At 41.2% G+C, this 21,432-nt stretch overlaps 1 protein-coding gene across 4 annotated transcripts in view; it reads left to right on the top strand.

The window, feature by feature from the left end:
• Positions 1-21,432, top strand: part of GPC6 (glypican 6) — a 1,081,176-nt gene that overhangs the window by 998,964 nt on the left and 60,780 nt on the right. The window lies entirely within an intron of this gene.

Here is a 21,432-nt window from a genome sequence, read left to right on the forward strand (position 1 = left end):
CTCTGAGCCCAGGGCAGCTTGAATGAGAAAAGAAAGTTAAGAGGTAAATGTGGAACAGGAATACTCTGGAAGAAGAGACCTTGAAGAAAGAACAGGGAAGACAGATGGCTGGAGGTCCCCTGATGCTAATTGGGAAATGGGGAGGAAACATCATGGGTAAAAACAAATCAGGGTCCTATTAGTTTGGTTCATTTGAGAAAATTAGAGTAGGTCTGGCTCAGGTAGTATGTGTCTGCCTTTCCCAACACATTCTCCTGATATATCCAGGTATTTCAGCCATTGAGCCAGTCAGATCTCCTGATCTTATGGTTAGCAGGGGCCTTGTAGCTTTCCCCCAAGAGGAATGACTTCCTTGAATGTTGGAAGGAATGCAAATCATAATATCATCCTCCACCCCCACCCTGTCTGCTGGACTTCCCTGTTGGCCCCCTAGAATCTTCTTTAACTGGGCCAAAAATACAGTGCTACTTTTGAAATTCACTGGTTCGCCATTGGTGCCAAATATGAATTATTGACATTATTGCGTATAGATTTAAGAACTTGCAAAACATTAAGTTATGCACTTTATTTTATTATTATGAAAGAAAATGGACAAAGCAACTCACTTTCTGGTAACATTCCTACCTAATGGTTAATACAGTTTCAGAGTTAAATGCTGCTCGTAAAAATGTTCTTCTCTGCTTCTTTGGGGCCATTTTGGTGTGATTTAGGATGTCTTGGTTGTAAAGATTTGGGGAAACTGTCTGTTGTTCATTTTAAATTGCCATGGCATTTCATTGTCACCTCAAAGGATTCTGCATCCAGCTAAATCCACTATTTTGCATTTCAAAAGGATGTCAGGCTGTATTTAAGAAACTGCTTTATTATCTAGGGCCTCAGCCACTGTCTTTAGGTGAAACTGATATTTCCTACTTCTACCCAGACACACACACACACACACACACACACACCCCTCTGTCTTTGCTTGGCCGGAGCAGGAAAAAGTAAAACCTCAATAACAGTAAACCAGATTCTCCATTTTAATTAGTTTTCTAAAGATAAATGGGTCAAGGCCAAACTGGCTTTCAGCCTCTGCTGCCACTGCATAAATTATGCCCCATTCACCAGCAAACAAATGGCTACTGCTCAATCCACTTCAAATTGTGAACTGCCCAGTCTTGCCTGAACCTGCTTTATCTCTTTACTGCAAAACCCCACTGAGACACCCCAGTTTCATTTTCAATGAACCTGTAGTAATAACAGCAGCAAAATACAGTGAGCTTTCAAAGCAGGGAGAAAATACAAAACATTAAAACTAAACCACCCAACTTACTGGGTCTCGGTTTCTGCGCTTCCCCAGATGACAGCAGCAGCGTGCGGTAGCTGGGAGAGCTGCCCCACACAGGTTTCTTTCCAGTTAGGAGGCTTGTGGTTGATGAGACCCAGGTAGGGAATAGCATAAGACACACACAAAAAATGATGGCCTATCTGTAGGATATCCTGCTTATTCCATGGGCTTGGAGGAGGCACAAATTGAATTCAATGATATGCACTGTTGGGAACCTTGCCTGGAATGCCTGTGCCTTATGAGGAATTTTCAGTTTGTGGACAGTGGACTGGTTTTACATCCTTGAGAAGCTATTCTTTGAGGAATGTGGAAGAGCAGTGAAACTGGAAAAGCCTAGATATTTCTTTCAGCTCAAGCAAGGCTGTGTTCAATTGCATTGGGTTATATACCTTGGGGAGAAAGAAGAGGAAATGCCCCACTAGCTGTGTTCCCCCCTGAGAGATGTTCCTCCCTTTTGGCCCCGCCCCACTTCTTTACAACATGTTCAGAGAATCACATGGATTCTCAATGAAATAAAGTCATGCCACCCATTTTAAAAGGCGGGGGATCTTTCGCACCATTTAGGTATAAGTGGTCCTTATAATCATTTTAGGGGGGATTTGACTAACAAAACCATTTTAACTCTGTTAAACTGTCTCTTGTCCTCAGACATATTTAAACTGGAGCTTTGCTGACCTCTATGTCATAAAAATGAAATGTAATAGTTTCATACACCGAATACGGCTATACAGATTTTCCATCTGTTTGATGGTATGTTGACATGCTTACTTTCCCTGTCAGACATGAAAATTTCTTTCAGAATTCCTAGACTGCAGCTAACTCTAAATTGATGCATCCTTTATGCATCAGTCAATCAATGATGTATGTACCGGCTTCTTCTCCGCTGCATAGCACTAAGTAAAGCTAACTATCATGTACAATCTATATCATAGCATGTTGTTTAGTGCTAGCATCATCAAAAAGGCAAGAGTTACTATTTGAAAAAAAAAAAAAAAAGCATAGCTTGTCAAACCTGTTAGACACACTCTATCTCCTCTAGGGAATAATAGCTAGCATAGAGTCCATAAAATGTTAACATATAGAAAATAGGAGTTTGATTTTTGTAATCTAAGATAGATTACACCGATAAAAAATATGTGGAAGATGTATTATTCAATGAATTATCGTTGACCAAATATGCAAACTGAGAACATTAAAACCCCTGTAGCATCTTTGAAATGCTACAAGCTATGGGCTATCCCATAGCTCGTTCTGCCTTCTTAAGTCAGAACTTTTTGTCGATATCTTGAACAAATTAAACAGAAACTTTGCTGTCAGTCCTGAACCAGTCTGATGAAAAAGTCCCCCTACACACTCATTCAGAATATTTGTCCTTTATCCAGCTATGTAATAAGTGTTTTGATGACTTAAATATGAAAGCATGAATAGACAAGCCATACTAAACTACTTAAACTACACCTTTTAAAATATGTGTTCATAAGAGGCATCCGTTGACATAGATCTTTTATTAACTTATTGAGCAGCTTAAAGAACCTTCCCTTTGTCCCGGAAACTCTGCAGTAATTTTTTCTCATAGCTGTCTGAGATATTCACACCACAACTCCCAAATGTGATGTTCACGCTTATGAGAGATAGAGCTGAAGAAATGGGATATTTCATAAATACCAGTTTTGATGTATTTGCTGTATAATCAATCAGCTTTTAACTGACTCTGGGGCCTATGGAATACATTTTAAAGCACTGGGAATTTGGCTATTCCCATAACATACTTGGACACTCTTTACTGCTAGCAATAAACCTCAGGCATAAACATTGTAGAGAAAACCAGATGAAAAGAAACCTATTTGAGTGAAAATTGACTTCGCTTCATAAATGTTAAAGGTAGAAAGATATCTGCAATACACAATAATTTTATTACTTAAGCTCATTCATGGTCATTATCGTCAAAGGCTCTGACTTCATGGGTATTTTCTAACACCTAGAAGACTGTCCAACCTATTAAAAAAAAGTGAGGTTGATGGTAAGTAAATGAACCGGCAGCAGCAACAGCACCACTATATTGCTAGGTTAACAAATAATTTTTTGGAAGTTGGGTTTGGGTAATATCTTCAGGAGCTTTCCTAATATTTTATCAATCTGAATAAGCCAAGCAAGGCAATTGCGGAACCTACAAACAGCCCCCAAAATGACTCACAAATAACCAAGTTTACTTCTCGATCATGCCAAGTATGCTTTGTCGGTTTTCTGTGGGGCACCTGCACATGATCATTACCCTCATTCTAGGACCCAGGGTCTTAGAGCAGTCAGCATCTGGAGCTTTACCTGTTACAGTAGGGGAAAGTGAGAACGTGCCAAAGACAACTATCGGAGTCTCCACCCAGAAGGGGCACAGCACACTGTTCACAGCTCATTGGCCAAAGGGGGCCTACTGGCAAGAAGGTGGCGACATGTGTCGCTCTGTGTCTCACACAAGAGTGAAAATAGACATGTGAGTGAATGGTCATATTGTCATCCACAAACATGTATGACCAAGGCAAGATTTTTAAATTGATAAAAATCTACCTCATTACTCTCTCCAACTCTTAAGACAAATCTTGCATGAAAAAGAAGAGAATCCTTCATTCATTCAACAAATATTTATTGTGCACTAATTTGAACCAAGGATAGGTGGTTTGAGCATAATCAAGAAGTTCACAACACTTTGGGGATGCCAAACATAACTAGTTCTAATTCCACTCAAACTATATACTAGTAAAGATTGTGTTTAAATTTTTTTGAGAACTCTAATTCTTTGTTACAAAAGAGGGGTGGGTCTATATCAACCTAGGAAACCAGCATCGCTTGAAAGTCAGCTTGATTATTAGTATCGGATGGCTATTTTGCCTATTCAAACTTTGGATTCAATCATAATTCAACCAAAGCAAAGGAATCCCATTCCAAATCTTAGGACAGTATCTCAAAGGAGATAGAAGCTGTTGCCAAGGAGTAGTAGAAAAATAGCAGTAGAAAAACAGAATGAGCAAAGACTTTTTTATTACCGGCATTTAAATGTCTTTCAGATCCAGACTATATATATTTTAAATGAAGCTTCGATACTGCATTTTGTGAATGCTAGTCCTGTCTGACTTGATGTCATGTTTGCTTAGGCAGAGCAATTTTTCTGCTCTTCTCCTTTCTGGGTCAACCTAGTTGGAGCAAATCAAATTGTTCTCTCTCTCTCTTTCTTTCATATATCATCATTTAAGATCACCAAGAATTCAGGTTCTGGAACCTGCCCTTGTCTCCTCTTACAATATCTGTTTATTTCTGAAGAGCATTCATGAAGGAGAACACTTTTCACAGGTTAATCACAGAAATTGCACAGGCTGACAGCAACAGCAAACTTATTGATTGCAAATGAAAGTCTCAGGAATGTGCATGCGATTGGCTTCTGTGTGGAATTATTTGCAAAATCGTAGAGCTCTCATTCAGCTGAAAGAAAAATCACAATATAAATTAATAAATTATTTGTGTGTAATGAGGCAAGAAAACAATGACTTTGTAGTTTTATTTGAAGGGATTTTGACCTAAGAAAACTCCGTCACAGCAGCCTGCGTTCATTTCAGGGAAGAACACTCATCTCTGCACTTGAAAAAGCCTAGCATTTCCTCTGCTCTTTGCAGCTCCTTGAGTGCCAGAGAAAAGGAGTAAACACGAAGCAGCTAGACTAGCTCTGGGAAGAAAACACAAAGGCAGCAAAGTGCCTTAATTTATCTCCTCACATAAAATCCAAAAACCCAGAGGCTATCTTTAGTGCAAGACATGTCCTCACGAAGATGTTTCCAGTTACTCAGGAAAATTAAATCTTCTTTATACAACAGTCTTCAAGGAACAAGAAGTATTGCATTAGGATTTTAATGGTGAGGGCTCAACCAAAGAAAGCTTCATCCCCTCTTTGGTCAAGATTTCTTGATGAAATCAATTAAAGAAAAAGCCTTTTACATATTTTTCAGTTAAAAAAAACAGTTTTGGGGTGAGAAGTGAAATGAATGCTTAGGAATATTTTTTGAAGCGGACTTTGGATAACTTGGATCATGGTAATTGCGCGCACATGTGTGTGTGTTTGTGTGCATATATGTTTATTTTTTAATTGTGATACACTTCTTGGGCCCAGCAGTAGTAAGTAAACAACCCAGAGATTGTTACAGTTATTTATCAAATTGTAGTTGAAGCATGATACTTTCATATAAATGTCTGTGATTCATCGCTCCTTTTTTAAAATTCAAAGACACCTGGTGTGAATGAAATCCGACCACCCATTTCCAGGTCTTCCTCATCCCTCACATCATGTCTTGCCCTAAACTTTGCCCTTCCCCCAAAGGTCCCCCTGCTGTCCAATTAAGCACAGCTATTGTTACTATTAATCATAAACAAGAACATCTCATTTCAAAGATCTCAATTTTTCCTGGTGATTTTGGCCCTAATGCAAAGCCTGTAGGTAGGCTTCTTGTTCTTTACGGCAAGTGGCTGTTGGGCTGTGGCTTCAGCATTCAAGGAGAGCTCAGGCCACGAAAGTGTTCTTGGAGCCCTTGGCACTAGTCTCTGAGGACAAGCAGAGAAGCACGAGCTACCATTGGCTGCCACTTTGTTGTCAAAGAGAATGAACACTGGAGCTCTTTCTCGAAGCTCACGGTCACATGGCAAGATTACAATAAAAAGTCCCAGGCTGAGAGTTGGGCAAGCTGATAAGAGATTCGAGTTCTATAAAAGTGTATGGGAAGCATGCAGCTAAATGATGGATGCAAATAACCCAGAGGAATGATGGGGTACAGAGACCATATCTCCATGACATATTTCAGAGCTCTGCACACATCTCATGGCCTCACATCACCACCAAAGACCAACACTGAAAGACTTTTTTTTAACAACTCTCAAGCCAGACAAAGTGGAAGTACTGGCAGAGGACATGAAAAGCCTAAATTAAGCGGCTGAATCCAATGCGAAGGTGAACAGCATCTGAAATAGCCTTTCTGAGAAAAACTTACTTGAAGGTGAACACAGGGACAAATCACCAACAGTAATTTAACTGTAAAATGATCAGTGCTTGGAGAGTGGATCTGACGATGGGGAATGACAAAAAGAAGGATCATAGAGCTATTCCTACCTTCCTCCAACATGCCCTCTCCCTTTTAAAAAATAAAAGGAAAAAAAAAAAAAGGAAAAAAAAAATAAAAGGAAAAACAAAGGCACAGTTTTAAAGATTTGCCCAGTGGCATAGGAGCCAGAGCAAGAACCCAGGCTTCTGATTGCCCTCCTGGTTTTTTGTTCCCCAAACTGTCCCACCTGCCTGTCTTACGCAATGTACCATAGCTCCAGACAGAAGCAGAATCTGCTTAACAGCCTCTCCTGGTTCAGCAAATAAGAACAGTCCACATTTGCAGAGTGCTTTAGAATAGATAAAGGGTTTTCACATATTGTACCTTGTTTGTAGAGCTGGAAACAACTGGAGCCAGCTATTTCATGTTTCCCTTGAAGAGACTTCCAGTGCCAGCTTTCTGGTTCCCTGGGGCCTGCTGCTCCAATGCTCTCAGTATCTGTGATGTCTCTACTGCCATCAAAGGTCAAACAAGAGGTACACAGGCATTTTCATGGGTTTACTGCTATCTTGTCTCTTCTTTGTTGCCCGCAGTACTTTCATAAGATCCTCTGTTAGGAGAAAAACTAAACAAAACAAAACAAAACAAGACGGAGGGTGGGAGGGAAGAAAAGAAGGAAGGAAAGAGGAAAAGAAGGAAGGAAGGGAAAGAGGGAGGAAAGGAAGGAAGGAAGGAAGGAAGGATGGAAGGAAGGAAGGAAGGAAAGAAGGAAGGAAAGAAGGAAGGAAAAAATTTTGTTTTCTGATACTTACTGCTGTTTGGAGTGCCCAGACCAACTTCACAGAATTCTAGATGAAGCCTAGAGGAGAGCCTTGCTCACTCAAAGGAAGGTGAAGAAAAGATCTTGGAGGAGGGGTGGGTCTAGATGATCACTATTGTGAGTATTTCCAGAATGTTAGGATAACTAACCTCCTAAGTTTGCTTTCTATTATATCACTGGTATATTCTCAAAGGCTGTTGACCATGGGTATTTGAAATTCAAGATCCTCATTTTTAAGATCGTCCTAAATAATAGTAGTATAAGGTCAAGTAAATTATTTTAGGTTGAATTGATGAATAAGAGTAAAAACTATGGCTCTATTGATTTAAAACAATAAGAGACTTTCAGCACATTATTCAAATGCTTCAGCACATTATTCAATTGTACAAAGTCCCTCCAAGATTACTGACTTTTGGTTAGAATCCTTATTACATACTTTAGTCTTCCAAATCATTGCATTATCTTGAATTGTGGTCATCAAATTTTCAGCCCTTTTGAGTCATTGTGATGCAAACAGGACTGTGACTTATCCAGAAATACATATTTGGCTTTGGTTTCGGGCTGGCTCGTGCCAACTCTAAAAACAAGACCATGTGTTCAGGTAAGTAGAGCAAGAGATGCAAATGAAGCCCAAGGCCTGATCCTTAAAAGTACTGCCAGGGCCTCTTTCCTCACCATGAACTTAGACCACCTTCCTCAAGAGGGTCATACGAGGACCCCGTGAGACAGCACTGAGCCCAAGATCAGATTCACCATCACTGGTAAGGAAAAACAATTCCAGACATTTGCTCTACGCTCAGGGATCCTTTAGGGCTGCAGGGTCATTAAAGTCCATCTAGTCCTATACTCTCACTTTGCCAACAAAGATACTGGAGTCCAGAAAGATGATGTGGCTGGTGCAAAAATCACATTGGCTTAGAGCTGAGGTATATCTCTCCTTCTCAGCTTCCATTCATTCAAATGATGCATCCAGTAATGCGTCTTTCAAAATAATGTCATGCTGGTGTAGTAAGCCCATGTATAAAATATATGTATGTGTGTATATATAGAATATGCTTATTCTATATATATATATGCACACACTACATATATACTATATACTATCTACATATAGAATATATATATATGTCCTTGAATAAAGAAAAGCCACAAATTATAATCACAAAGAAAAATAAAGTGAATTGAACTTATTGAATTCACTGTCACAAAAAAAGGTGGATCTTTTTTTTTCTATTCTCTTTATAGATTTATTTTTCAGAGAAGTTTTGTGTTCATAGCCAATTTGAATGGCAAGTGCAGAGCGGTCCCCTCTACCCACTGCCCCGACACAGACACAGACTCCTGTACTATCAACCTCCTGGAGTGGTGCACTTGGGTTTGGTTTTTTTTACTGTATGTTTGTACCCTTTGAACATCTCCCCAGTTGCCCTGCCCTCTGACCCCCAATAACCACCATTATATTCTCTGTGTCTACACGTTTGGCTTTTTGAAATTCCACTGACAAGTGAGATCGTACAGTATTTGTCTTTGTCTGACTTATCTCACTTAGCATAATACCCTCAAAGTCCACCCACTGTAAATGGCAGGATTTCCTTCTTACTCATGGCTGAATAATATTCCATTGTGCATTCCATTGTGGCATGCGTGTGTACACATACCACATCTTCTTTATCCACTCATCTGTTAACTGACACTTAACTTGTTTCCATATCTTGGCTGTTGGGAATAGTGTTGCAATAAACATGTGACCAAAGATATCTTTTTGACATCTTTTCATTTCTTTCTGATAAATACCCAAAAGCAGGATCGCTGGATCACATAGTAGTTCTATTTTTAGTTTTTTGAGGTTCTCCCAACTGTTTTCCACAGGGACTGAACCAGTTTACATTCCCCCCCACCCCTGCAGCATCCTCACATCCTCGCCAATACTCCACTTATCTTCTTGATGACGGCCATTCTAACAGATGTGAGGTGATCCGAGTGGTACACTTGTCAGCATCGATAAAACTACATTGACCATCCTTTTCATCTAAGCTGATTTCAAATTAGCTGGCAAGAGAAAGCACTAGAAACTTGGGTGAGTCCCTCCAGCTTTCTTCCTTCACTTAAAATGACAGGGAGAGGAGAGCAAAGCAGATGAGTAAAAGTAATGAGAAAATATCTAAGGTCCTTTCCGGCTTTCAAACACCAGGATTCTGTGAGGGATGACAATCGATTAAGTCAGAGTAACTGGCTCCCTCCTCCTCTGCAACCACCTAGAAATGTGTGGGAAAGGAGGGCCCACCTCCAGCTCCCACTGTTATTTTATCAACGATAAGTTTCTTGGGGACTTTCACATCAAAATAGGATTTGTCATTTAGCATCTACCAACATCCACATAAGGCATCAAAAGTTTTTAGTGTATCTCCAGGACTCACGTATACCAAGTCATAGAGAGGAGAATTTGTCATTTCTTCCTCCTTGTGCATGATGCTGTGCACAGTTTTAAAAATAAGGGCACACTGCCTCTGCTGGAGCCAGGTGTGTATGTGGCTATGATATATTTTACAAGCTATGCTGGGGGGTGCCGGGTCCAAAGAAGCTTTTGGGGGACAGGGCTGGGGCCTTTTGGAATCTCGTGGACATGATTCATTACTGAGAATCTCACCACAGATGTTCTATCTTTCTGTTTTGTGGGCCTCTTTTACCTCTCCTTCCGGAGAAACCACTGTCTCACTCTCCGGCTCCATCCTCTGCAACTCACTACCCCCCCACTTCACCCCACTCCACCCACCCCCAACCCCCACCCAGTGCTTCCCCAGATGTGGCTTCTCTCATGGTATTCTAGGCACAAGAAAAAAAAAAAAGGTGTTTTCATATCACAGTTAATTTGCTGCAGTCAGAGCAAAAACAAAAGCAAAACATTCTAAAAATGCCAAGCACTTGGGAGGAATGTCTGCTTGCTACACTGATGCTTCACGGTGACCTCAGATCCCTTTCCAAGATTCTCACTGTTACAGTAACACTAGGTGGCTGCATCTTCTGGAAATACAGATTCAAAAGTGCTTGGGTCATTTTCTTTTGTGAGAGGCTTTTCATATTTTTTTTCACTTCATTAGCAGGATGTGTGATACCTAGTAAGTGGGACGAGATCACTGCTTCTTATAAAATTGAATCTAAGTGCAAGTCATTTCACACATTTCTCCCTTCTCTGAGCTCCAGCGCCTTCTTTTCTTAGGACAAAGGAGGTGAGTGGAGAGGTTTCCTAAATGTGAGAAGAAGGAGGGCCACGCTGCACTCTAGGGGACTTGAAAATTCACTTCTCCATCCAAACATACTTCTTCATCTCTCCCCCCTGACTTTGTTGGGAAAGGTTACCCTTCGCCCTTCCTGGAGATACACCACAAAGCCAGCAGTTAGAGAATGATCTGTTGCTGCTGTCTCAAAGGACCTCCTTGCCCTCTAGAGTAGCATTTCCGAATATGTGGGACCAGGATCACCTACATCAGAAGCTTATTAAAAAAAAAAAAATGCTGAGAGCCAACCCAGAACCTTACCAAATCAGCCACACCGGAGCCGGAGGACAGGAAATCTGTATATTCAACATGCTGTCTGGTGATTCTACTGTATTCTCTCAATATGCTTTAATGGACTGTAACCTTTCTGACTCTTGAGGATCTGCCTTTTCTCTCTGCATTCACACTATCAGAGCTTCCAGTATATGTTGCCTGGAAGAATGACTCCTCCATCAGCTGTGTACAGATGACTTCTTGGCTCATGTGTGGAAGAATTCACCCTACAGTGAGCTCCCAACAGAGAGAGAGAAAAAATCCAAATGAAGACCTCCTGGCAATGCTAGATGGAAGTTTCCTTTCTGGCTGTCCTGTTGTTGATCTCACTGATATCATCGAACATCAACCACAGTCTTGTATCACCACTCTTTGTCAGAAGCAAATATAAAGAGAGATCACACAGCCAGCTGCACATCCCAGCCTCCTGGAAGTCTTTCTAGAAAGAGCTTATATATCAATTAAACAGCCTAATCATTGATATTTCTGAACTTCTTTGTTCAGAACTTCAACTTCATTTGGTTGGTATCTTCTTATTCTCGGAGGTGAAAGTGAACTCATTGCAGTCCCTGGCTCCCCGAATAGTTGAGATGTGGGGTCCCTGGTATGGGAGGAGGGCCACGGATCTGGGAGTCAGGGCTCTAGTCCCACTGCTGCCCTGGCATCACTGTGTGACCTTACACAGCTCACTGTACTCATCTGTAAAATGAGGGATGGCTGGGCTCCAGTAGTTCCATAGTCCCATCGTAGGACACAATTGCAAGCCTCTGTGAGTATAGAACACGTGATCTCATTGGACACTGATCAGCAGGTCTGGATCACACTTGGAAACTCCTGAAAAAAAGAACTCCAGGGGGCCAAAAAGCCCAGGGGAACTAGGGTTGGCAAAGTACTTCCCACCGAAACTGGAGCCCTTAAAGTTTTCTTTCTTTCTCAGAACATCTGGCTAATGTCTTTTAGGGCATGATTTATGTTCCTTTGTTGTCCAAAAGGAGTCAGAGAGGAACAGAGTAAAGAAACTAAATAAAATGTCCTCAAGAATATCCCAGAAGAATAGAGATGGGGTGGGGGGAGTCATGCTGAAACTAAGCCACTGAAAACATTTGGCAAAACGCTAAGTTCTTCCTGCATGTTCAACGTTGTGAATTTTCACACAAGCTCACGTTGTTCCCAGAACCCAACAGACCCTGGGCCCCTCACATCCTCTACCTGGAAGGATGAGGCTCCCAGGGGTGAAGCTGCACCTCACGTGCCCTCTGCAGCTGCCATCTGCTTAGTCTGGGAGACATCCAATTCCTCCCGCACATTTGCACTTCCTTTTCGAGATAGGAGGTCCCAAATTACACAGCCAAGGTCTTCAGCCCCGGGGGAGTTATTCTCCACTGGATCAGCAGAGAGTAAGAAAAACGGATCTGGTCTTGAACAACCGTGGTTAAAGAATTGTGTAAATGTCATTGAAATTCGTGTGTTTTTCCAGGTGAAAATGGCCTTATATTCCCAATGTCAGGTTGCATGCATTTCAGAGACCCCCCAAATCTGGGGTTATCCCTTAATTTCCCCCAAAGTTTTTTTTTTCTTCTTTCCTTCCTCCTTTAGCTTGTTCTTATTCAGGACAGAAATCCCTGGGTCAGAAATTTTGCCTAGTCCCATAAATATGACTTTTTGAACATCCCGAGAGGCAGAAAGGAAGCCAAATGTGATTACTCAGCCTCTAGGCTTTCATCATGGTGTGATTCATCAAAGGAGCTGAAGGTACTGCACATTTCTGAACTTAAATATCCTTTCCGAGAGGCTCTTTGCCTTGTTGCTTTGATGAAGAAAGAAAGAGTCATAAGAGGGATTTTCACATGGGGACAAAGCAATGTGCTGTGTGGCCTGCTTTGTCTGTGTTCCCTTGGCGAGTATGGATATCACTGTCTGTGAATTAATTCAACTCGTCTTTCCTCCTCTCCTCCCCCCTTCATCTCTGCTGTCATCCTGGGAACTACCTTTGCCTGTGCCCTGTCTCGTGAGGACTTTCAAGACCATTTTAAATATCAGGCAAGGAAAAATTGTACCTCATTTAAAGTCAGGTGCCCTTGGGCAAGTCAGTTAATTTCCCTGAGCCTCTAATTCAGCAACTCTCGTCCTGACTCTACATTAAAATTACCTGGAGAACTTAAAAATGTACTTCCGTCAAGTCCGTATCCCCACAGATGCTGATCCATTTGGTTTGGGGTTGGACAAGGCCTGGGTGTTTGATAAGTTTCCCAGGAGTTTCCAGTGGGTAGCCTACCTTGCCAACAACTGGTCTAAGGTCCTTCTTCTTCAAAGTGAGGTTCTTAGGGACGCCTGGGTTGCTCAGTGGTTGAGTGTCTGCCTTTGGCTCTGGGCGTGATCCTGGAGTCCTGGGATCGAGTTCCTCATTGGATTCCAGCATGGGGCCTGCTTCTCCCTCTGTCTATGTCTCTGCTTTTCTCTGTGTCTCTCATGAATAAATAAATAAAATCTTTAAAAAAAAACAAAAAAAAAAACAAAGTGAGGTTCTTAGACCAGCTGCATCAGTCTCACCTGAATGCCTGCTAGAAATGAAGAGCCTTGGGCTCCACCCTGGACCTGCTCTATCACTCTCTGCATTTTAACAAGACTCCCAAGTGGTTCATAGGTACATCAGAGTAAGAGAAGGAAGGCTCTGATTCCTTATGTGTTTGGAGGTAATAATATTCACGATGTGCTGAGCTCTCTGCTGTGTTTTGCCCCATGTAATCCCAAAAAGGTAAAGAGGATAGACTGTGTATATAGGTTTTTAAGACTATAACCTGCTTCACAAGAGCCCTGATATGTGATTTTGTGGGTTTCTGGGGGAGGAGCGTGGCTAGATAACGATTGTTCTCTTAGTGTGATTTGCTCAAGAGACTGTTCACATTTAAATGACTGTGCAAAATGGTTCTACTAGTTTAGTATCTCCCTTTGATCTCAGAAATTGGATTTCCTACCAAAACAAATTTAATAAAATTTGCCTTCTTTTTCTATCACATTTTAGTTTGATTTGGGCATTATAAATCAACTCTGGGTGGCAGGCTCATTTGAGGAACAATATTAAGTGGTTTTCAGGATAGGGATTAGTTAAATTGGTGAACAAGAAGCTGAATGAGTTGGGTTCAAACTGATCAGACAGGTTTGTTTGCAAAAGTCAGCAAACAATGGCCCACAGACCACAGCATCTGTTGTTTTATAAATAAAGTTTTATTGGAACACAGCCCCACTCATTCATTGAGGTATCGTTTATGCTGCTTTCACACTATCCTATTAGCAATACTGCAATATGTGGCTGCTACAATAGTCATAGTCCTGAGAGAGACCATATGGCCTACAAACCCAAAATAATACTATCTATATTCCAAAGCCTACGTTCCACCAGCCTTTCACAGAAAAAGTTTGCCTGTTCCTGGTTTAGAGCAACTGCCAAGGCCAAGGTTGAGTGTTCACTAGCCAGCTGAGCCCATTTATTTGTTTAGTTCTGGGGCCTGGTCTATGCCCCTAATCCCAACCAGACATTGAGCAGCTGTGTGGCCACAGCAAAGCCAGGTGGAGCACCCAATACAGACTCATCTGCATTCTGGGAACAAATAGGAGCAAGGAGAACATGGTCTGTGTATAAAAATATCGTGTCGTGGAAGTTTTGGAAGTTATATATGGAAGCTGGTGTAAGTATTGCTTGAGCTTCTATCTGAAATGTCCATCCCCCTATATAAATTCCCTATAAAATAATGTTAGAAAAGAGCCCTGCAAGAAAATCCTGAGTTAAACACAGAAACACAAGATCTCTAGTCAAGATGGAAAGCAAGAAGTGTCCCCTAGGAGAAACGAAAGGTAAACTCATTTGTTACCAGGCTATTTCAAGCAAGAAATGCCTTCCTCTAGGAAAGTTGCAAGTACTTGAAACAAAGACATTAAGCGAATTTTGGATTATTTCAGAGTTCCTAAAATAAAAGCGTAGGCTCTTTCCTATCCTTTCTTTCTCTTCAGTGGGCTATGGAGAAATCAAGAGTTATATCCGATTTGATGTCTGCCCTTAGTCTAACTATGTAGCAGTAATGCTTTGTGTAACAAGAATTAAAAGAAAGGAAAAATGGGTAGGAGTCGGCAGAAAGAATCTCCTCAAATTCAGGTCCTTGAAACTGGATGTTCCTTTGGCTATATTTCATATTTCTGAATTTAATATATTTTTCTCTGATACTTCTTTGGGATTTCTTCTTTTATCTAAGCCGGGCTTCTGTTTCTTCCAGTAGGCACTTTGAGGCCAAGAAGCTGGTCATTAGGGGGCCAAACGAGGCCCATGGTCAGCAGCTGGATTGAACTAAAGTATAGCAATTGGCTTTTGCCTAATTCCATCCAAATGGTGTTTCTAGATCTGCAATGGTTGATAAGTAGTGAAAGTTCCAAATGGGAAAAAAAAAGAGCAAGAGAAAGATACTAACAGTCTTGGGTCTAACAGATTGTTCTAATTATATTCTCGCTGTTTCATTTTGCAAGTTTTTATCAAGATGGAAGATTTGAAGTCTTTGCATAATCTCTCTGTACATAGTTTGGGTTGCCAGTTTACTCTCTCTGGCATGGGGCTGGCTCAGCTGTTGGTCTCTGGCATAGGGATACCCAAATGTGGCTAATTCTGCCTTGAACTAGAAATCTGTGTTTTAAAAAATAGATAATGGCTTGAAATGATGATGCCCTTCTGTCAAATCATTACAACAAGTCGATTATTTTCCCAAAGATTTTTTAATACTCTGGAATATATATATATATATATTACATATATATACACACACACCCATATCCGTTTGGTGGCTCTGACTAAATTGACCAGTAATGAGTTTTGCTATGAGTAAATTTGATGCCAGGAGTTTGCAAGAGAAGTAACAGATGTGAATTTCACTGTTTACAAGGAAGACACTTTTCTTTTTGGCCATATGAGTTATGAGAGAGGTTAACATTTTCTTTTCTCTGTATGTTTACATGAAGTTTCTGGAAATCATTGTGAGGAGATGATAAGAGTACATGACAAGATATTCCCATGGGCAACAGATGAGGGATTTAGGGATGAAATTGGTCTGTGCGTCAGGAATGGAAAAGATTCCAGGATCTTCATATGCTTTATGAATTAATATCTGTATGAATTACCCTCTTCATATAATACTGAGCCAGAAAGTCTTAGGCGCCACTGAAGCTAGCTGTAAAATACTCAGGGTCTCCCTTAGCTTTTTGCTATATCCTTTTTCTATTTTATTTATAAGTTTGAAATTTTAGGTAATCATAGTCTCTTGACTCATTTTTTGCCTTTTTTCCCCAGATTTTGCAATCCCTGCAATCATGACCATAAATCACATCTCAGGCCAGTAGTGTGTAGCATCTTGTCAGCATCTGAGTGTGCATGTTCTGAGATCTAATTCTGGGCTTTTGAGCCAGCCATCAAAACTGCAGCTGGAGAAGTTTTGGGGCTCCCCCCTTGTCAAACTAGGATAAACCAAATTTTAGAGTCTGGACAGGTTTTGTCCCTTACTAGTGAATCCCAAAAGGACACTCATGAAGTGGACTGCGATTTGCTTCTTGTATTCTCCTGAGAAGTTGTAACCAATAATATTAAATGAAATTTGTAAGGCGTTTTACAGTTTGCAATGCACGTGGACTAATCTTCCTTAATCTTTGTGGTAACCTGACAAATGAGGCATTATCATCTTTATTTTACCAATTCGGGGAAAACAGAGTCCTCAGAAGATAAGTAAACTGCCCTGGGATTTCACAGCTAAGTAGAAGAGATAGGATTCAGATTCAGATTTTCTGACTCCAAATACCATTCCTTTTCCACTGTAATAAGCCACCTATGTGAAGACCAGGAAATGAAGGTAGCCAGCCAGCAAAGCAGAATTCTAATGTGTAAGAAGCCCAAGTAGGGGCACCTGAGTGGCTCAGTCAATTGTGCAACTGATTCTTAATTTTAACTCAGATCATGATCTCAGGGTGGTGAGATCAAGCCCTAGGTCAGGCTCTGAACTCAGCAGGGAGTCGGCTTGCCCCTCTCCCTCCTCCTGCTCTCTCTCTCTCTCTCAAATAATTAAACAAATAAAATATTTTTTAAAAAAGAAAAGAAGAAAGAGCTCATCTAATTGTAGAGCCTAAGGAAGAGAAGGTGTTCAGATGGTGGACAAAGGGAATGAGTGTGCAGAAAACAAAGAAATAAGATTTCATTTTAAAAAGTTGAAATCACTTTGAGTCAAGTTCCTTATAGAAAAGCTCATCCTCTCTCTTATTTTCTAAATATTCCACACGTTGCCTCGATCAAGATTTGGAAAGCTTTGTTGAAAGTAAAAAAGTATACAGTATCTTCTCTGGCTTCCTTTGTTTTGCTTTTATTATTTATCAAGGGCCAGAGAGTAAGTATGTTCTGCTTTGCTGGACAATGGTATCTGTCACAACTACTCAATTCTGTCATCATTGCCTGAAAGCAGCCATAGACTGAATCGGCATGGCTGTGTGCCAATAAAACTTATTTACAAAAACAGTAGCCAACTGGAAACCCCAGCTTGCTGGCCCCTGCCTTAAAGCAATGGCTTCGAACCTTTGTTGGAACATGACTGCACATGACAATCACCTGGGGACAGTAAAAAAAAAAAAAAAAAAAAAAAAAAAAATACCAATGCCCGCACTTCCTTCTCTAAACAACTGAATCATTGTAATGTAAAGTCCAGGCATCCATATATATTTCTAAAGCTTCCCAGGAAATTCTGATGTCAAAACAGGATGGAGGAGGGATCCCTGGGTGGCTCAGTGGTTTAGCTCCTGCCTTTGGCCCAGGGCGTGATCCTGGAGCCCCGGGATCGAGTCCCGCATTGGGCTCCCTGCATGAAGCCTGCTTCTCCCTCTCCCTGCGTCTCTGCCCACCACCCTCTCTCTCTGTGTGTCTATCATGAATGAATAAATAAATAAAATCTTTAAAAAAAAAAAACAGGATGGAGGGCCACTGACCTCGATTCTAAAACAGCCGTTCTCAAAATACAGTCTCCAGGAGGCAGCAACTTCAGCATTACCTGGAAACTAATTGGGAACCCAATTCTCGAGCCCAACTCTAGACCTTCTAAACCTGAAAGTCAGGGGATGGGGCTGATAACAAGCTCCCCACATTGTTCTGAAGTTTGAGAATCACAGGTCTAGGGCCTAGAGGGTAGGCATTCAACCCTAAGGCCCTTCCCTCATGGGTAAATCAGGTATTAAGTTCTAGAACGAGCACTAACTAGATCTGGCATCAAAAATGTAGCTTCAGGCTGCCCTTCTGCTCTTTACTATACCTCCCTGAGCCTGAGAGTCTCCATCTTTGGAAAGAGTAAGTTTCATGTGTATGGTAGTTAAGTGATTAGATGTTTTCGAGGATAATTAAAAAACTATCGAGCACCCCACAAAGGAAACCATTGCTACAGTTGCACCGAGGTGAAAGGATATGCAGTTATTTTTCATGGGCTTGGCCCATGGTTCTTGGTCCCGGAAGGCTGCTATGACCCAAAGGGCTCCTATGGAGTGTAACCTAGAAAGTTGTCTATCCTTCCAACCTTCTGGTGATTCTGTTTTCTGAACTACAAGGAAGCCCTGAAGAGAAAAAAGCAGGACAGGAGCAAAGTGCCTCTGTAGTCAAGGGGATGAAGGAGACGCTATCTTGGGAAAAGAAAGAAAGCAGCTAGAAACCCAAAGAAAGACTTACAAACCCTTGTTTTAAGTAGGTGAAGTGAACAATGAATCCTCCCAGAGAAATTTTTCAAGCAGTCTCAGAGCCACACTGCTTGCTCCACCTTGACATATGTTACCTGTCAAAAAGTAGCACCAACTACACTCACAAACGTATTCAAAAATGTCTCAACACCTTTATGAAGAACATACATAATTTGTTCCTAAGACAAACTGGGATGCTTTGGAGGTGAATTTATAGTCCTGTGGGTTTGACATCTAAGAGGATAAATATTTGACATAAAATATCCCTTAGAACCTCTTTTAGAATATAATGTACTAAAAGAATCAGGATCTAACACAGTGTGGTGATTCTTGAGTCCTTGGGAGACCAAAGCCAAGAAACGTCTCAGGGTATCTGCTGTTTTAGAAATGTGTGGATTGAACTGAATATTTCTAACATAAAGACCCTTCAGAAATCAGCAGTCTCTGGAGTTACCATCTGAACTTTAGGGAAAATATCAATGCCAAAATCAACACCACTATTAAAACTCCCTCATCTTCCCTTCCTGTCTAAGTGCAAGACCCTGCTCTCTCAGATGTTGGGATATTTTTTTCTTCTCTTTTGGTTCATCTGCAGCATAAAAGATGAGGAAAGGCAAGGTCAGAGAGAGGTTTGTCATTCTTTACTGGGACAAAAGCTTGGGAAGTGTTATTTAGATATTTCCTTATGTACAGTAGATAGTAACTTTTATTAGTAAAATGCCCTGAGAAGCATTTTGCTGGTAGATGCTGGGAAAATTTGAAGTGGGTTGAAATGAGCCATGATACACCAGCCCTGCAGGTGTAGCACTTGGAGTCCAGTGAGGGGGGATTACCTCCTATGTTTTCCTTCTAGCCTTGCTGAGATTTCCTAATCCCAGAGGACACATCCAAGCTGCTTTTCTCAGGGCAGCTGAACTGCCTAGTACATAGATTGGTTGAAATATGAACCAAGCAGGGTGTGAACTAGCTCAAAATATGCTGATTTCCAGATGTTCTTTGATTCTCTCAAACATTGATTGCCCCCAAAGACCATCCTGAGTCAGTGGATGGCAGTGATTACTCATATTTCTTTTCCATGATCAAGGCAATAATTTTAAAGCCCCGTAGTCTTCTCATGAGCCTATGTCTGGGTCTTGTCTAGGTCATATATTACTTCTCGGTATGAAAATTGCAGAGTCTCACCGGATTGCGCTGTAAAATATCTGCACACTGATGCCAGTTTTTTGATTTGTTGCTCTTCCTAGGATGGAAAACTTCTCAGAAATCTGAATGAAGGGTCGGTGTTTTATATAGTGACCTTCCGTGAAAGAAAGGTCATGGAATATTTCCTTTCTCTGAAACAGAAATCAGGAAAACAAGAAGAATCGATGTTAACATATTTCAGGGAAAGTAAAAACAAAAATTCCAAAAGCAATGAATCTGAGTTTTCAAAGGGAAGAAAATCATTTGAAAAGCATGCTTAGAAGTAACATTATTATTGAATTCTAAAACTCATTCACTTGGGAAATAATAAAGAAATCCACAGTATGAATAAGTTAGGATCACACATGCTAAAACTTCTAGGGGGTTCTTTTGAATCTGTTGATCTGATATCTGAGTTGTTGTTGTTGTTGTTTTTTTTTTAAAAAAAAAGGCTCATAGGAGGGCAGTCTTCCATGGGTTTATGGAATGGAATAAATGTCTACCACCAGACAGGTAATACCATGAGGAGAGGAGAGTTATTTTACTCTTTCTACTTTCACCTTGTTTGGAGACGAATTTGTGGCCACCTACCTCACCGTCCCATGAGCCTTTGAGCTGATAAATTTCCGCCCCATATCTCATGAGAAGAAATACGACAACTCTCCAGTTGCACGGTAGAAAGGAAAAAGACTTTGCTGAGTTCCTATGACTGCTCCCACCCATACAGGAAGGGATCATAGTGTCTCAGAGTCTTAGATTTCTCATTTGTAAGACGAAGTTAACAATACCTGATGGGGGAAGGTTCTGTGTTCCGCTTAAAGTCACACCTGGATAGAAGCAGAATGGGGACTTGAACCAGGCTGGGGCTGTAACAGAGGGCCTTTGATCCATGATATTGATATCTGATGAGGAATAAGTGGGATAAGACACAGAAAACCCTCACCACTGGGCCTGATGCACAGGGAGCCCTCTCTAAATACCTGTTCTCATTTTCTTTTCTCTTACTCCTCGTGCCTTCTGCCCCATTACCTCTCTCTCCTGAAGTACCCGATGCTTTCGACCTTCGATGGAACACAATAAGTATGGACAAGGGTGATCCATGAGCCTTTAATGCTTTCTGCCCCAGTTATTGCTACTGTGTCCTTTTATTTGTTTACCTCTTGTCTTTGCATTGCAACGGATTTCTTTTCATGCCACTCTGCAGTGTCGTGATTGAAGTTCCTCAGTAGGAATGAGCATTTTAAAAGATAGAAATCATAATCAGATGATCAATTTTCACTTTGGGGTCAGGGTAATCCCAGCCCCCACGGGGAAAGATTTTGCCTACAGATTGCTAATCTGCGTCTGGGTACAGCTGACACTGGGAGTTTGGGGGAAGAGCACAAAATGCAAAAAAGGGCTAGGAACCAGGAATGGAATTAACCAATGCTGCTTGCTGGTGCCATCTTTGCTGAGCATAAACTGCCTGCTACTCTGCCTGTCTGCTTCCCTCTACCTGAGGTTGAACTCAGATCCTGTTTTGAGTTACTTTTGGTCCCAGGGTCTCATGGCCATGGCCCATGTTCCACAGCCTCCAGATGCCCCATAATGAGGTCACTGGACCCCACAGCAGTGTGCCCAGAAGAAGTCATGTGGCAGTGGCCAGTCTGTATTGAAAACTAACATGCCTATATTCATTCCTTTAATCCACACAACAGCCCCAAATTATACAGATGAGGAAATAAAGTCACAGAGTGGCCAGGA

This window comes from Vulpes vulpes, chromosome 6 (assembly GCF_048418805.1).
Source record: "Vulpes vulpes isolate BD-2025 chromosome 6, VulVul3, whole genome shotgun sequence".
NCBI lineage: Eukaryota > Metazoa > Chordata > Mammalia > Carnivora > Canidae > Vulpes > Vulpes vulpes.